The following is a 19,124-nucleotide window of genomic DNA, read 5'->3' as shown; positions in this document are numbered from 1 at the left end:
TTTCTGAGCTTGAATACTGGTGCACGGCCCTCACAGCATATGTGCATATGCTGCAGAAAACAGTAATAACTATTACCAGAAGCATTTTTGCTAATTTAAGTATATTGCAAAAATGCTTCTATTTCATATTGAAATGCTCCTATGCACCTTTCAATTTTGACCTTTCTATCCCTTTAAAGACTTCATCATCGTTTCATGTCTGTGTCTCTTGTACAAACTGTATCTGAAATATTATCTACAAAGAAACTTCTTCTATTACAAGTCAGAGAACACAGATATTATTTATTCATTCATTACAGGGAGCAAAATGATTACAACAATAAGAGAACACAGTTACAGAGTGACTGCTCATTCTCCGTGACCTTGAGTAAATCACCCAGGACCCAGGATTAGTGGCAATGTATTCGTGCAGCAATAATCAGCAAAAGAATTGTTGTTTTTTTTTTAAACTCATAATGCGTTATTGAGGGATTTCTAGTGTATAATGCTCTATGTTAATCTGGATCACCAGGAAGGATCTCATTGTTGCATGTGCTTTACTGCAAAAGAGTGAATACTGCTTCATAGCATTATATTGCATTAAAGGGACATGTTAAAGCATTTCCATATCAAAGGGAAAGTGTACTGTAAAACTTGTTCATCCTTAAAGAGATTCAAATTACTTTTTATACCAGCAGCAAAATTCCCATGAGCTGCGATGTTGGTGTTGCGGGTGGTGATGTCACAATCCCTTTGACTTCTACGGGAGAAACATTCCCGCTTGCTGGCACTGCTCAGCCAAGCCTCTTTTCTTTGAAAATACTGACAGGGCGATGTGTGGTGATGTTGGCGAGGCCCGCAAGCCATATTCACATCGGCCTGGTGATGTTTCGAATATCGGAGCCTTTAAGAGAACAATGGAAAAATAAATTTTGAGTACCTCTCTGTCACAGCCCCCCCCCCCCACTGGGAGCATTCATTTATCTACACATTCTTGTTTACATGTTTTTTTTCTAACCAGAGGTTCAGAAAAGTTCAGTATGGGTGGGGACACAATAGGCAAAATAAGCTATTTCAACAGAGAAAATAAAGGTGAATTACCTATTTGTAAACAATTTAAAACAATTCAATATGTAAAATGGATAGTTGGGAACATATTAAAGGGGAGAAAATATTAGAGTGCACTGTCCCTTTAAACTGTTGCTTGCCTAAGCCTAGGTGTTTTAAGAGTTTTGGGACACCCCCCTTGAAAAGTCTCTTGAATGTTGTTTATATTTCTTCATTTTCTGTGACCAACAAGGGAGATATATAAATAAACTCCTGCACATATCAACCAATCATTATACAGTAGGAGGGATGGATATATATATATATATATTTATTTATTTATATATATATATATATATATATATATATATATATATATATATATATATATATATATATATATATATATATATGTGTGTGTGTGAAATTATTTTAATAACACATATTTTAGCGGATGGGTTGTGTTGCATATACAAACACATAATTTTGCTCAAAGTTGTCACTTTAATAATAAAAAAATATGTTAATCTCCATAACCTTAGCAAAGTACACCTCCTCTCAGGCATTGTGTAGTTTTCTTGGATCAAGATAAAAGTGCTATTGTGTTAGCAACTGTATTATATGACGTTCTTCAGCTGTAACAAGTCATGTTAAATCTGTTTAACTCTTACCATGCTGGAACTTAAAGGGATATGAAACTCAAAATGTTTATTTCATCAATTCACATAGAGCATGCAACTTTAGACAACTTTCTAATTTACTTGTATTATCAAATTTTACTCATTCTCTTGGTATCTTTTGTTGAAAAGCCGGGACTTAAGCTTAGGAGCGTGGACATGTTCGGAGCTCTATATATCAGCAGTTTTGCAAGAAGAATCACGTTATTTAACTAAATGAAGCGCACTTCCGCTAACAGAACAGAGTGGAAGCGCGCTACATTTAGTTCAATAGAACGATCGGGCGTGCTGTGATTAGACAGCGCACCTGCGAACCGCTTTAAAAAGAAGACTTGATCAGAAGAGCCTGGAGAGGGAACAAGGTAAGTGTATCTTTGGGGGATAAAATCTCTCAAATCTTTTGATTTTTCAAGCTGTTACTAAAATAATGCTACATAATTCTGCACATAGTGCAGAATTATGTAACATTATTTTTTACATTTACTGTCCCTTTAAATGCATGTCTGTCAAAAGAACTAAAATAAAGGGGCAATCTGCAGAGGCTTAGATACAAGGTAATCACAGAGGTAAAAAGTATATTAATATACAGTGACGGGCTGAGACCGATCAGGGCCCTGGGAAAAATTAGGGAAGGGCCCCCACTGTCTCACACTGACCTCAATGTTTGCAAATGTATTCAAATTAACATGGTAGCCTCCCTATCGTAACCCCACCAGGCCTCCCAACCTCCAGGCCAGGACCCCCAATGTCAAGGGCAAGAGACAGGGCCCCCAATTTTTAGGCTGAGACCCCACACTCCATACCCACATTCCATGGCCCTGACAGCAACAGGACCCCCCTTCTCTAGGGCCTCCGATCAACAAACCCCACATCCAGACACAAGACCCCCACTCTGGAGTCAGGGCCCCCACTAAACCCACACTTAAGTGCTTAGTTACTGATAGGGCAGCTGTCAGACCCAGCTTCAGCAGCACACAAGGAGCCATGGAGATGCCATTTGTGGGTCCCACTACATACTGTGCCCTCGGTCCAGGTCCTATTTGCCCGACTGATCAGTCCGCCCCTGTTAATATAACTGTGTTGGTTATGCAAAACTGGGGAATGGGTAATAAAAGGATTATCTAACTTTTTAAACAATTACAATTCTGGAGTAGACTGTCCCTTTAATATAATCTCTTGTTGCTATTTGTATTTGTCACATTAAGTGACCCTAAGCGTGTGCCATCCTATAATCCACTTTGATTTTATTTATAAAATGTTTTACCAGGAAAAATACATTGAGATTTCTCTCATTTTCAAGTACGCCCTGGGATATAACAGCAATACACTACATATTGTACAAATAGTTACAATTTACATATCTATATAATCTCTCTTTTGCTGTTTATGTTCATTGAGATACTAATTAAAATACAATAATATGTGTTGCTTAATATTAATGCATATGAACTAGTAAGGGTTAACTGGTGGATTAAACCAATTCCAACCAGTTTTTATCTTTCCTATTCGATGCTTGAAACACGTATCTGAATCCATGGAAACTGTGACGAGGGAAGAGTATCTGACACTGCGCTCTGCCTCCTGCCCACAATATACTCTAACTCTCCCATTGGCTGTTGATGAACCGACACACAATAGTGTCCTTGGACACCTTAGCTCTTAATTCAATATAAAAGTCAATACAGATTCTCCTGTTCTGTTTCTTTGCTCTGTATAACGAGATCACATGACATGCTCAAACAACTACTCTTTCACTCCCTCGCAGCCTAAATGAAGCACAGAGCGCCTACTCTATATTTAGCTACTGATATACAGAGAAGCAGAGACAATGACAAGGTCAAGAGGGAGATAATGTATATTAAAAAGCTACCCACAATCTAAGAATAAATAAATCAAGGCCAAGTCTACTGCTGCCCCTTATATACAGCACAGGCATACTGCCCCCCCCCCTATACAGCACAGACCTACTGCTGGCCCTCACATACAGCACAGGCATACTGCCCCTCCCCCCCTATACAGCACAGACCTACTGCTGCCCCTCACATATAGCACAGGCCTACTGCTGCCCCTCACATACAGCACAGGCCTACTGCTGCCCCTCACATACAGCACAGGCCTACTGCTGCCCCCCTATACAGCACAGACCTACTGCTACCCCTCATATACAGCACAGGCCTACTGCTGCCCCTCACATATAGCACAGGCCTACTGCTGCCCCTCACATACAGCACAGGCCTACTGCTGCCCCTCACATACAGCGCAGGCCTACTGCTGCCCCTCACATACAGCGCAGGCCTACTGCTACCCCTCACATACAACACAGACCTACTGCTGGCCCTTACATACAGCACAGGCATACTGCCCCCCCTATACAGCACAGACCTACTGCTGGCCCTCACATACAGCACAGGCATACTGCCCCTCCCCCCCTATACAGCACAGACCTACTGCTGCCCCTCACATACAGCACAGGCCTACTGCTGCCCCTCACATACAGCACAGGCCTACTGCTGCCCCCCTATACAGCACAGGCCTACTGCTGCCCCTCACATACAGCACAGGCCTACTGCTGCCCCTCACATACAGCACAGGCCTACTGCTGCCCCTCACATACAGCACAGACCTACTGCTACCCCTCACATACAGCACAGGCCTACTGCTGCCCCTCACATACAGCACAGACCTACTGCTACCCCTCACATACATCACAGACCTACTGCGGCCCCTCACATACAGCACAGACCTACTGCTGCCCCTCATATACAGCACAGACCTACTGCTGCCCCTCACATACAGCACAGGCCTACTGCTGCCCCTCACATACAGCACAGGCCTACTGCTGCCCCTCACATACAGCACAGGCCTACTGCTGCCCCTCACATACAGCACAGGCCTACTACTGCCCCTCACATACAGCACAGGCCTACTGCCCCTCCCCCCTATACAGCACAGACCTACTGCCCCTCCCCCCCTATACAGCACAGACCTACTGCTGGCCCTCACATACAGCACAGGCCTACTGCTGCCCCTCATATACAGTACAGGCCTACTGCTGCCCCTCACATACAGCACCGGCCTACTGCTGCCCCTCATATACAGCACCGGCCTACTGCTGCCCCTCATATACAGCACCGGCCTACTGCTGCCCCTCACATACAGCACAGGCCTACTGCTGCCCCTCATATACAGCACCGGCCTACTGCTGCCCCTCACATACAGCACAGGCCTACTGCTACCCCTCACATACAGCACCGGCCTACTGCTGCCCCTCACATACAGCACAGGCCTACTGCTACCCCTCACATACAGCACAGGCCTACTACTACCCCTCACATACAGCACCGGCCTACTGCTGCCCCTCATATACAACAAAGACCTACTGCTGCACCTTATATACAGCACAGACCTACTGCTGCCCTCATATAAAGCACAGGCCTATTGCCCCTCACATACAGCACAGGCCTACTGCTGCCCCTCACATACAGCACAGACCTACTGCTGCCCCTCACATACAGCACAGACCTACTGCTGCCCCTCACATACAGCACAGACCTACTGCTGCCCCTCACATACAGCACAGGCCTACTGCTGCCCCTCACATACAGCACAGGCCTACTGCTGCCCCTCACATACAGCACAGGCCTACTGCTACCCCTCATATACAGCACAGGCCTACTGCTACCCCTCATATACAGCACAGGCCTACTGGTACCCCTCACATACAGCACAGGCCTACTGCTACCCTAGGGTTGCCACCCATCCCTTAAAATACAGAACACTTATAAGTTATACATGCTGCAGGGTGTGCGGGGAGGAAAAGGAAAAGTGCTGTACAGAGACACAATTAATGTTCCTCCCCGCACACCCTGCAGCATGTGTAACGCATAAGTGTCCAGGAAAACATGGCCGAGGTGGCAACCCTATGCTACCCCTCACATACAGCACAGGCCTACTGCTGCCCCTCACATAAAGCACAGACCTACTGCTGCCCCTCACATACAGCACAGGCCTACTGCTGCCCCTCACATACAGCACAGACCTACTGCTGCCCCTCACATACAGCACAGGCCTACTGCTGCCCCTCACATACAGCACAGGCCTACTGCTGCCCCTCACATACAGCACAGGCCTACCGCTGCCCCTCACATACAGCACAGGCCTACCGCTGCCCCTCACATACAGCACAGGCCTACCGCTACCCCTCACATACAGCACAGGCCTACCGCTACCCCTCACATACAGCACAGGCCTACCGCTACCCCTCACATACAGCACAGGCCTACCGCTACCCCTCACATACAGCACAGGCCTACCGCTACCCCTCACATACAGCACAGGCCTACCGCTACCCCTCACATACAGCACAGGCCTACCGCTGCCCCTCACATACAGCACAGGCCTACCGCTGCCCCTCACATACAGCACAGACCTACCGCTACCCCTCACATATAGCACAGGCCTACCGCTACCCCTCACATATAGCACAGGCCTACCGCTACCCCTCACATATAGCACAGGCCTACCGCTACCCCTCACATACAGTACAGGCCTTCCGCTGCCCTTCACAAACATCACAGACTCACACATATATGCAGAGACTCTCACACAGTTGTATACACTCACACATATATGCAGAGACTCACACACAGGTGTATACACTCACACATATATGCAGAGACTCACACACAGTTGTATACACTCACACATATATGCAGAGACTCACACACAGGTGTATACACTCACACATATATGCAGAGACTCACACACAGGTGTATACACTCACACATATATGCAGAGACTCACACACAGGTGTATACATTCACACATTTATGCAGAGACTCACACACATTTGTATACACTCACACATATATGCAGAGACTCACACACAGGTGTATACACTCACACATATATGCAGAGACTCACACACAGTTGTATACACTCACACATATATGCAGAGGCTCACACACAGTTGTATTCACTCACACACTGTTGTATTCACTCACACACTGTTGTATTCACTCACACATGTATACAGAGCCTCACACACATTTTTATACACTCACACATATATGCAGAGACTCACACACAGTTGTATACACTCACACATTTATGCAGAGACTCACACGCATTTTTATACACTCACACATTTATGCAGAGACTCACACGCATTTTTATACACTCACACATATATACAGAGACTCACACACATTTTTATACACTCACACATATATGCAGAGACTCACACACAGTTGTATACACTCACACATTTATGCAGAGACTCACACACAGTTGTATACACTCACACATGTATACAGAGCCTCACACACATTTTTATACACTCACACATATATGCAGAGACTCACACACAGTTGTTGTTTACACTCACAAAGATACATACAGAGGCACACATCATAATGCTATATTTTTATAATAGTGCACCCACCACCACTTCAATTTTACTTTGGTCGCATTGATAGACGCTATAGGATTAGAAGAATGTCAGCTCATGACAGCAGTTACAGGAAGCAGACACCAGAGGTCAGTGTAACATTAGGATGAGACCCTTCAGGACATTTAACCCTTATATCTTTTTCAGTGTTTCCATGTTCTGTCATGTTTAATAAACTCAGTAAAGATTATTCAATTGAGTGGAGGGAATGTTCTGATTGTGTGACCTATATGACCCCTCCCTCAGGTATTATACAATTGAAATGATCTATTTATAATCAAACTCACCTGTATGAATAGTGAGGAGCTCCTGGGGGTAATGTAAATTATTTCATAATCATTTATATAAAACAGATGTGGCAGATCATCATGTAATTTCTAGGAATATAAACATTTATAGAATACTATATTTAAGGGGCATCAAATTGTGTTTTGTATGGAGTCTGATTACTAATGTTAGAATTGGCTGTGGGGCCACAGTACATTATACTCACATCTCAGAATAAAATTTTAACCCCTTAATGACCACAATGCACCCTGTATGTCACTGGTCGTTAAGGTTTTTTTCAGAACATAATAGCACAAGTCTAGCAAGAACACGCTATTAATGCCCTCCCTCCAGCAGGCTTTGTGGAATAGAGCAGTCTCAACGCTGGTGGCAAGACAGGGCTATAAAACAATCAAGTCCCAAAAAAAGGCCAGTGACATACAGGGTACGTCGCTGGTCCTTAAGGGGATAATCACTTTTTAGGTAGTTTCTAATTAGTTGCTATAAATTAATTTAAGAGTATATACTGCTCAAATTAACCTTACATTTGGCACAAAAACACAAGCTTAGTTACCTAGTGATAATTTTGGAGTAGCATTTTAATGATAAATGTTACAGCTCTGCATAATATGTTGGTGCTTTATATATAAACGATAATAAATTATTAAAAATAGCCAATATTTATGTGTAAATATACAAATTCACACAATGCTTTACAAATTATTATCAATCTTTTTTTTCTGTTTAAAGGCACAGTCTACACTAAAATAGTTATTGTTTAAAAAGATAGATAATGCTTTACTGCCCATTCCCCAGCTTTGTACAACCAACATTGTTATGTTTATATACTTTATAACATTTAAACCTCTACATTTCTGCCTGTCTCTAAGCCACTACAGACAGCCTCTTATCACATGTTTTTTTTATTAGCTTTTCACAACAGGAGACTGCTAGTTCATGTGTGCCATATAGACTACATTGTGCTCTCTCCTGTGGAGTTGTGCAGAACACAGCAAGTCAATAGATAATAAATAAAAAGTCATGTGATCAGGGGGCTGTCAGAAGAAGCTTAACCCTTTCATGACAGGGTTAAAGTGCCTACATCGGAACAACTGTTCCGATGTAGACAAATTGAAACTACGCGATCGTGCATACGATCGCGAGATTTCAATTATTGGATCGCATCTGGGGGGCGTCCCTACAATCCTAGGAACGCCCTCCAGACCGCGATTAAATCCCTGAAGCACAGAAGGCTTCAGGACAGCCGTTAGTTATGACGTTCCATTCCGTCATAACGGCTTTAAAGCCCAGTCTAATTATGACGGAATGGAACGGCATAACGGCTTTAAAAGGTTAAATACAAGGTAATCACAGAAGTAAAACGTGTATAAATATAGCCATGTTTGATGTGCAAAACTGGGGAATGGGTAATAAAGTGATTATCTATCTTTTTAAGCAATAACATTTTTTGAGTTGAGATTATTTTGTTTTTTTATTACCTTTTTACAGATAAAATAGCCCATTTGTAAACACTACAAATCACTGCATCAAAAAGTATTTTTTCTCCCTGCAGTCATTGCTCAGTGAGGAATGATTCCTGCCTCAGTGTTCAAGCACAGATATATAGAAGACGTTTGACAGCTGTAGTCTTTTTTGCTAAGGTGCCTGTAAGACAATTGTGTTACTAGAGACCCCACCATACTATTAATGCTATATTCATTTATGTTATCCATGTTTTCCACTAGGGCATATTTATCCAATCCCCTGGAAGCTTGTTTGTTTCCTAGGAGACAGCGGTGCACTCAGAACAATATAGTGTGATCCCACAATAAAATGCACGCTCACAGCTTTCTGCAGCAATAATGCTTAAAGAAAGGGACGTGAAGATCACTTTTGTAATAAAAGCAGCTGATAGAACAATAATCTTACAGGATTTGCTGCCCCTTTAAAAGATAAAATTATGGAAAAAAACATATAAAGTGTGCACTGTCTGTAACCTAAATATAGACAGTTAACCAGAATTCTAGATGTCATTATTACAGTTATTTCCTCTACATCTGATCTTCCTCTTTTTGAGGTTTACCCTAAATGTGTTTTCACTTGATATACCACTAGGAGCCACACTGTAAAATAAGTCAATTGGAATTTTTTTTTACAAAATTGTATGCTCTGTCTGAATCACAGGTTTCATGTCCCTTTAATGTTCTTAAAGGGACAGTCAACACCAGAATTTTTGTTGTTTAAAAAGATAGATAATCCCTTTATTACCCATTCCCCAGTTTTACATAACCAACACAGTTATATTAAACTACTTTTTACATCTGTAATTAACTTGTATCTAAGCCTCTGCAAACTGCCCCCTTATTTCAGTTCTTTTGACAGACGTGTATTTTAGCCAATCAGTGCTCACTCCTAGGTAACTTCACGTGCGTGAATTCAATGTTATCTATATGACACACATGAACTAACACCCTCTAGTGGTGAAAACTGTCGAAATGCATTCAGATTAGAGGCGGCCTTCAAGGTCTAAGAAATTAACATATGAACCTCCTAAGTTTAGCTTTCAACTAAATGGCCTTCCAAAACACTGCCTCTCCTCCCTCCAATCTATTATGAATGCCTCTACTAGACTCATCCACCTAAGTCGCCGATCTACATCATCTGCTCCGTTCTGCCAGTTTCTACACTGGCTCTCCATATACTCCAGAATACAATTTAAAGTATTAACCCTAACTTACAAATCACTCAACAGTCTAACTCCTAACTATATTTCCTCTCTCATCGTGAAATATTCCCCATCCCATCCTCTTCGATCAACCTCTGACCTACGTTTCTCTACTCCTGTTATCTCTATGTCCCACTCCTGCCTCCAAGACTTCGCACGTGCTGCTCCTGTCCTATGGAACTCTCTAGTCTCTACCCCGCTCCATAAGACTGTCTCCAACCTTATATAGCTTCAGACGCTCCTTGAAAACTCACCTATTCAGAGAGGCTTACCATCTCTCCTCCATCTCTCATCCTAACCAAACTAATACATGAGCTGCCTGACTCACTGCTGCAACTACAACTGATGTAACAAGCTACCCCAACCTTATGTCTCTGCACCCTAAACCTATAGACTGTGAGCTCTCCGGAGCAGGGCCCTCTTCCTCCTGTACTAGATTTGTTTAGTTTTGTTATGTTTTGTATTTTATCACAAATTCTTGTCATTGTATACCCCTATCATTGTATACCCCTATCATTGTATACCCCTATCATTGTATACCCCTATCATTGTATACCCCTATCATTGGCGGCACTATACAAATAAATTATAATAATAATAATAATAACTAAGAATATCAAGAGAACAAAGAAAAATTAAAAAAAGTAAAATGGAAAGTTGTTTAAAATTACATGCTCTATTTGAATCATGAAAGTTTTTTTTGGACTTGACTGTCCCTTTAAGTTCATGAACTCACTGAAAAAAAACCTAGAGATTTTGTCAATAGACAGAAATAATATTGATAAATTGTCCCAATATCTCAAAATCTATCTATAGAAGGACATGGTCGGGCTTCAAATGAGAGACCAAACATTCTGGTGCTGATCAATATAGCTGGCTCGTTCTTAAACAGAGAGAAGATGACAGATGATAGGATGATCAGATGATACGTGTGAGTCTCATTGCATTGGCTGCGATCACGGGGATTGTAAAATGCAGAATGCGGTAACAGAATCCAGACCTGACACAGGCTTGGTGTCTGCAACGTTATAACATTCAGACATTTCATGCTGGATGTTTGGGTTCTGCTGTCAAACCGTTTTGGAATAAGGTCAATGTGAATAGAATATAAAGTTACAAAATAACTGAGAAAAAAAGTTTGCATTTCTCACAACATCATTAAAGGGACATGAAACCCAATTTTTTTCTTTCGTGATTCAGATGGATCAGCAATTTTAAGCAACTTTCTAATTCACTCCTGTGATCAATTTTTTTAATTCTCTTTGTATTTTTTTTCGGAAAGCAGGAATGTAAGCTTAGGAGCTGGGCCATTTGCAAGCGCTACCCAGGATGCTGAAAAAAAATGGACTGGCTCCTAAGCTTACATTCCTGTTTTAAAAAAAAAAATACCAAGAGAATGAGAAAAAAATGATCATGGAAGTAAATTAGAAAGTTACTTAAAATTGCTGCTCTATCTGAATCATGAAAGAAAAAAATGTGGGTTTCATATCCCTTTAACAAGACCCCCAGCATGAAGTACAGAGTCACCCCCAGTCTAATGTTTATGTGACACCCAGATTGGCACACACTGCTATCCCCAGATATCCAAATCTGTCTTTCTCACATCTCTTCCTGGATGTCCTCTCACTACCTCAAGCTAAATCTCTCCAAAACTGAGCTCCTTATTTTCCCCCCCTTCTTCCAAAATCTCCACCCCCAATATCTCTATAACTGTCGACAACTCCATCATTACCCCTACCCCGCATGCCCAATGTCTCGGGGTCACATTTGACTCAGATCTTTCTTTCACTCCTCACATTCAGTCCTTGGCTAAAGCCTGCCGCTTCCACCTTAAAAACATCTCCAAAATTAGACATTTCCTTACACAAGACACAACTAAGATTTTAATCCACTCTCTCATTCTTTCCCGCCTTGATTACTGCAACTCTGTCCTCTCTGGTCTCCCCTCCTGCCGCCTAGCTCCCTTACAATCCATAATGAATGCCTCTGCCAGACTCATCTTCCTTACAAGTCGCTCTTCATCTGCTGCACCTCTCTGCCAATCCATTCACTGGCTTCCTCTTGCCTCTAGGATCAAACACAAAATTCTCACTCTGACATACAAAGCCCTCAACTGCACTGCTCCCCCCTATATCTCAGACCTTGTCTCCAGATACTCTCCCTCCCGTCCCCTTCGCTCTGCTCATGACCTCCTACTCTCCTCCTCTCTGGTTACCTCATCGCACTCCCGTTTACAGGACTTCTCCAGACTGGCTCCCATCTTGTGGAACTCTCTTCCTCGCCCCACAAGACTCTCCCCTAGTTTTGAAAGCTTCAAGCGCTCCCTAAAGACTCTACTGTTCAGGGATGCATACAACCTACGCTAACCTTACTTTATACCAGTTCCACTCCTCCATTGCTATCCCCTGAACCCCCTTAAGTCCAGCTGTTTGTAGATCACCTTCTTAAGAGCTAACTACAACAGTGCAACTCTTGGCAGGGCCCTCTACCCATCTGATCCCTTTAATTGTTTTGTTGTACTACCCTCTGTTTACAGCGCTGCGGAATCTGTTGGCGCTCTACAAATAACCGATAATAATAATAATAATAATAACTGTGACTTACAATAACCACCAGGCTGACCGGCAATATGACCCTCAGGATGACTCCCAATTATTACTAAAATGCCTCATAGAGTAATTTTGAGCAGCCTGTCCCCCAAACTAAAACCCAGCAAGACTCAGTGTGACCCCAAATCTGACCTTGTATATGACCAGCAGGGTAACTCTGTATCTGAGTCCCTGCGTGATTCTCAGAATAACTTCCAGTCTTTCCTCCAAGCTAATCCCAAGCACGCCTCTCAATGTGACCCCCAATTTGAGTTTTAGATTAACCAGCAGGGTGACCCTAAATCTAACCCCTATGTGACTTTTAGAGTAACCTCCAGTCTGTCTCTCAATCTGACTCCCAACATGAATCTTAATGCAACCCTTATTGGCACCCTCAATGTGATCCCTCATTGTGGGCTTGAGTTTGTCCCCCAGTAAAGCCACACATGGGTCAGATTACAAGTGGCGTGCTATTTAGCACTTTTGCTTGCGCACAAACACAACTGGAATTAACTTGTATTTAGTTGTGTTTGGAGCACATTTTTTTAACTCTTACTCTTTGCGCTAGGTCTCTAACTGTGCTAAATCAACGTGCGCAAATTTAGATTGGGCTTGAGCGAATGTGTTTACTTTCAACTTGTAATACGCACGCAAGTTAGCGTGGTCGGGATATTGCTTATTATTGCGTCTCACGCTAACTCGCAACACTAGTAATCTAGCCCTATGACCATAAGATCCTAACCTTACTCAACGTTAATGCTGCTCCGCTATGATTTGCAGCATAAAGTCAAGTATGTAGCGCCACAGGACACACAATATGACCTTAGTATGACTTATAGACTGACATCCAGGTTGACCCCTCTCTAATGCTGGGTGTTATAACTGGGTGTGACTTGCACCCTGCTCCCCTTTGTGACTCTGCATCACTCCTGTCTGACATTCAATGTAATTTCCAGTATGACAACATGATCATATACATATTCAGAAAATGATATGACAGATCAGTAGTCTGCTGCAATGTATTCAAAGAGCGAAATAGCTGACCATTTAATCGCTGTAGTTAATACAGATTGCAACATGACAGATTTATAAAACAAGGATGAGCAATACGGATATTGCAATGTGTAATACAAAATGACCTAACTGAACTATACTTCAATTTAGCAATATAGTGAGAGTTCTGCCTGCATGAAACATTGTGCTGTAATGACCAACAGTTGTTAGCAGAAAATAAAGATGGCAAAAATACACCTACAAATATTAAAGGGACAATAAACCCCACATTTTTCTTTCATGATTCAGATAGAGAATACAATTATAAACAACATTCCAATTTACTTCTATTATCTAATTTGCTTAATTCTTTAGATATTCTTTGTTGAAGAAATAGCAATGCACATGGGGAGCCAATCACACGAGGCATCTATGTGCAGCCACCAATCAGCAGTGACTGAGCATATCTAGATATGCTTTTCAGCAAAGGATATCAAGAAAATTAAGCAAATTAGATAATAGAAGTAAATTAGAAAGTTGTTTAAAATTGCGTGTTATTTCTAAAGCATGAAAGAAAAAAATTGGGTTTCATGTCCCTTTAATACAAATAACATATAGTAATCATGCTGCTGTGCTTGTGGCATCTGTGTTAAAGGAAATAATTAAAGGGACATTAAACACCCATATTGTAATATGTTTAATTATATGTAGTAAAAACATTTGCAATATACATTTTTATTATTCATTTTGTCCCCTTTTTCTGTTCTTTACTGTAATTGTGATCTTTCCAATTTCTTTTAAAAGTGGAGGTGTAGACTCCAGAATTAACACTTTCCCCACAGTCATATCCTGTGAATCATTTATACCTGTCCCTAATTGGCTTCCGCAGAGGATATAAGATATGGGTTTTTTAAAGAGACAGTAAACTCAAAATTCAACTTTCATGATTCAAATAGAGCATGCGACTTTAAACAACTTTCCAATTTACTTCTATTATATAATTTGCATTGTTCCCTTGGTATCCTATGTAGAAAAGCATACCTAGGTAGGAGCAGCAATGCACTACCGGGAGCTAGCTGCTGATTGGTGGCTACACATATGTGCCTTTTGTTATGTGTTCAGCTAGCTCTTCAACAAAGGATACAGAAGGAATGAAGCAAATTTGATTATAGAAGTTTAAAAACATATGCTCTATTTGACTCATGAAAGAAAACAAATTGGCTACACCCATTTCATTATGTATAATAAAACACATTTCTTTATTATTTAAACAACTAATTTTGCAATGTCTGCATATAACTCTTGGGCTATTAGGACCAGATTACAAGTGGAGCTCAAAATGGCGCTTTCGTGAGATACTTGCGCTCAACTCGTAATACCAGCGCATGCAATTGTGTGCTAGTATTTGAAGTAAGGCGCAATGCAAACGCGACCTCGCGTTCACATTGTATGGAAGCTTTGTGCTCACGAGAGGGCACTTCCATAGGCTCCAATGGGAGCCTCGTTCTGATGCCGTCATATACGGCACAGAACCTAAGTGCAGCGCAGGGGCTAAGTAGCGCTGCAATTTGCAGAAAAGTGTGTATATATATATATATATATATATATGTATATGAATATATACATATTTATGTGTTTATATGTGTATATACACATATTAACATATAAATATATATGTATATACACATAGTAACACATAAATATATATTTATATAAGCATATTAACACATAAATATATATGTATATACACATAGTAACACATAAATATACATATATATATACACATAGTAACACATAAATATATATGTATATACACATAGTTACACATAAATATATATGTATATACACATAATAACACATAAATATATATATGTATATACACATAGTAACACATAAATATATATGTATATACACATAGTAACACATAAATATATATTTATATAAGCATATTAACACATAAATATATATGTATATACACATATTAACACATAAATATATATGTATATACATATAGTAACACATAAATGTATATGTATATAAGCATATTAACACATAAATATATATGTATATACACATAATAACACATAAATATATATGTATATACACATATTAGCACATAAATATATATGTATATACACATAATAACACATAAATATATATGTATATACACATAATAACACATAAATATATATGTATATACACATAGTAACACATAAATATATATGTATATACAGGGAGTGCAGAATTATTAGGCAAATGAGTATTTTGACCACATCATCCTCTTTATGCATGTTGTCTTACTCCAAGCTGTATAGGCTCGAAAGCCTACTACCAATTAAGCATATTAGGTGATGTGCATCTCTGTAATGAGAAGGGGTGTGGTCTAATGACATCAACACCCTATATCAGGTGTGCATAATTATTAGGCAACTTCCTTTCCTTTGGCAAAATGGGTCAAAAGAAGGACTTGACAGGCTCAGAAAAGTAAAAAATAGTGAGATATCTTGCAGAGGGATGCAGCACTCTTAAAATTGCAAAGCTTCTAAAGCGCGATCATCGAACAATCAAGCGTTTCATTCAAAATAGTCAACAGGGTCGCAAGAAGCGTGTGGAAAAACCAAGGCGCAAAATAACTGCCCATGAACTGAGAAAAGTCAAGCGTGCAGCTGCCAAGATGCCACTTGCCACCAGTTTGGCCATATTTCAGAGCTGCAACATCACTGGAGTGCCCAAAAGCACAAGGTGTGCAATACTCAGAGACATGGCCAAGGTAAGAAAGGCTGAAAGACGACCACCACTGAACAAGACACACAAGCTGAAACGTCAAGACTGGGCCAAGAAATATCTCAAGACTGATTTTTCTAAGGTTTTATGGACTGATGAAATGAGAGTGAGTCTTGATGGGCCAGATGGATGGGCCCGTGGCTGGATTGGTAAAGGGCAGAGAGCTCCAGTCCGACTCAGACGCCAGCAAGGTGGAGGTGGAGTACTGGTTTGGGCTGGTATCATCAAAGATGAGCTTGTGGGGCCTTTTCGGGTTGAGGATGGAGTCAAGCTCAACTCCCAGTCCTACTGCCAGTTTCTGGAAGACACCTTCTTCAAGCAGTGGTACAGGAAGAAGTCTGCATCCTTCAAGAAAAACATGATTTTCATGCAGGACAATGCTCCATCACACGCGTCCAAGTACTCCACAGTGTGGCTGGCAAGAAAGGGTATAAAAGAAGAAAATCTAATGACATGGCCTCCTTGTTCACCTAATCTGAACCCCATTGAGAACCTGTGGTCCATCATCAAATGTGAGATTTACAAGGAGGGAAAACAGTACACCTCTCTGAACAGTGTCTGGGAGGCTGTGGTTGCTGCTGCACGCAATGTTGATGGTGAACAGATCAAAACACTGACAGAATCCATGGATGGCAGGCTTTTGAGTGTCCTTGCAAAGAAAGGTGGCTATATTGGTCACTGATTTGTTTTTGTTTTGTTTTTGAATGTCAGAAATGTATATTTGTGAATGTTGAGATGTTATATTGGTTTCACTGGTAAAAATAAATAATTGAAATGGGTATATATTTGTTTTTTGTTAAGTTGCCTAATAATTATGCACAGTAATAGTCACCTGCACACACAGATATCCCCCTAAAATAGCTAAAACTAAAAACAAACTAAAAACTACTTCCAAAAATATTCAGCTTTGATATTAATGAGTTTTTTGGGTTCATTGAGAACATAGTTGTTGTTCAATAATAAAATTAATCCTCAAAAATACAACTTGCCTAATAATTCTGCACTCCCTGTACACATATTAACACATAAATATATATGTACATACACATAGTAACACATAAATATATATGTATATACACATACTAACACATAAATATATATGTATATACATATAGTAACACATAAATATATATGTATATACATATAGTAACACATAAATATATATGTATATACACATATTAACACATAAATATATATATATATATATACACATATTAACACATAAATATATATGTATATACACATAACATAAATATATATATATATATACACATATTAACACGTAAATATATATATGTATATACACATACTAACACATAAATATATATGTATATACACATACTAACACATAAATATATATGTATATACACATACTAACACATAAATATATATGTATATACACATACTAACACATAAATATATATGTATATACACATACTAACACATAAATATATATGTATATATACACATACTAACACATAAATATATATGTATATACACATACTAACACATAAATATATATGTATATACACATATTAACACACATATATATATATATATATATATATATATATATACACATATTAACACATAAATATATATATATATACACATATTAACACGTAAATATATATGTATATAAACATACTAACACATAAATATATATGTATATACACATACTAACACATAAATATATATGTATATATACACATACTAACACATAAATATATATGTATATACACATACTAACACATAAATATATATGTATATACACATATTAACACATACATATATATATATATATATATATATATATATATATATACACATATTAACACATAAATATATATGTATATACACATACTAACACATAAATAAATATATATGTATATACACATATTAACACATATATATATATATATACACATATTAACACATAAATATATATATATATACACATATTAACACGTAAATATATATGTATATACACATACTAACACATAAATATATATGTATATACACATACTAACACATAAATATATATGTATATATACACATACTAACACATAAATATATATGTATATACACATACTAACACATAAATATATATGTATATACACATATTAACACATACATATATATATATATATATATATATACACATATTAACACATAAATATATATGTATATACACATACTAACACATAAATACATATGTATATACACATATTAACACATACATATATATATATATATACACATATTAACACATAAATATATATGTATATACACATAAATATATATGTATATACACATAGTAACACATAAATATATATGTATATACACATACTAACACATAAATATATATGTATATACACATATTAACACATACATACATATATATATATATATATACACATATTAACACATAAATATATATGTATATACACATACTAACACATAAATATATATATATATATATATATATATATACACATATTAACACATAAATATATATGTATATACACATAGTAACACATAAATATATATGTATATACACATAGTAACACATAAATATATATGTATATACATATAGTAACACATAAATATATATG

The 19,124-nt window shown here is 38.9% G+C and overlaps 1 long non-coding RNA gene across 2 annotated transcripts in view; it reads right to left on the bottom strand.

The window, feature by feature from the left end:
* Positions 1-262: 262 nt before the first annotated feature.
* The window catches only part of LOC128637959 (uncharacterized), a 167,440-nt gene continuing 148,578 nt past the window's right edge, over positions 263-19,124 (bottom strand). For both annotated transcript variants that reach the window (XR_008399021.1, XR_008399020.1), the window contains one exon: positions 263-883. This is a non-coding gene — a long non-coding RNA (uncharacterized LOC128637959). The remainder of the gene's footprint in view (positions 884-19,124) is intronic.

This window comes from Bombina bombina, chromosome 8, assembly GCF_027579735.1.
Source record: "Bombina bombina isolate aBomBom1 chromosome 8, aBomBom1.pri, whole genome shotgun sequence".
Classification (NCBI taxonomy): domain Eukaryota; kingdom Metazoa; phylum Chordata; class Amphibia; order Anura; family Bombinatoridae; genus Bombina; species Bombina bombina.
Note: the sequence above shows the minus strand (reverse complement) of the source record. Positions and strands in the feature narration are given on the sequence as shown.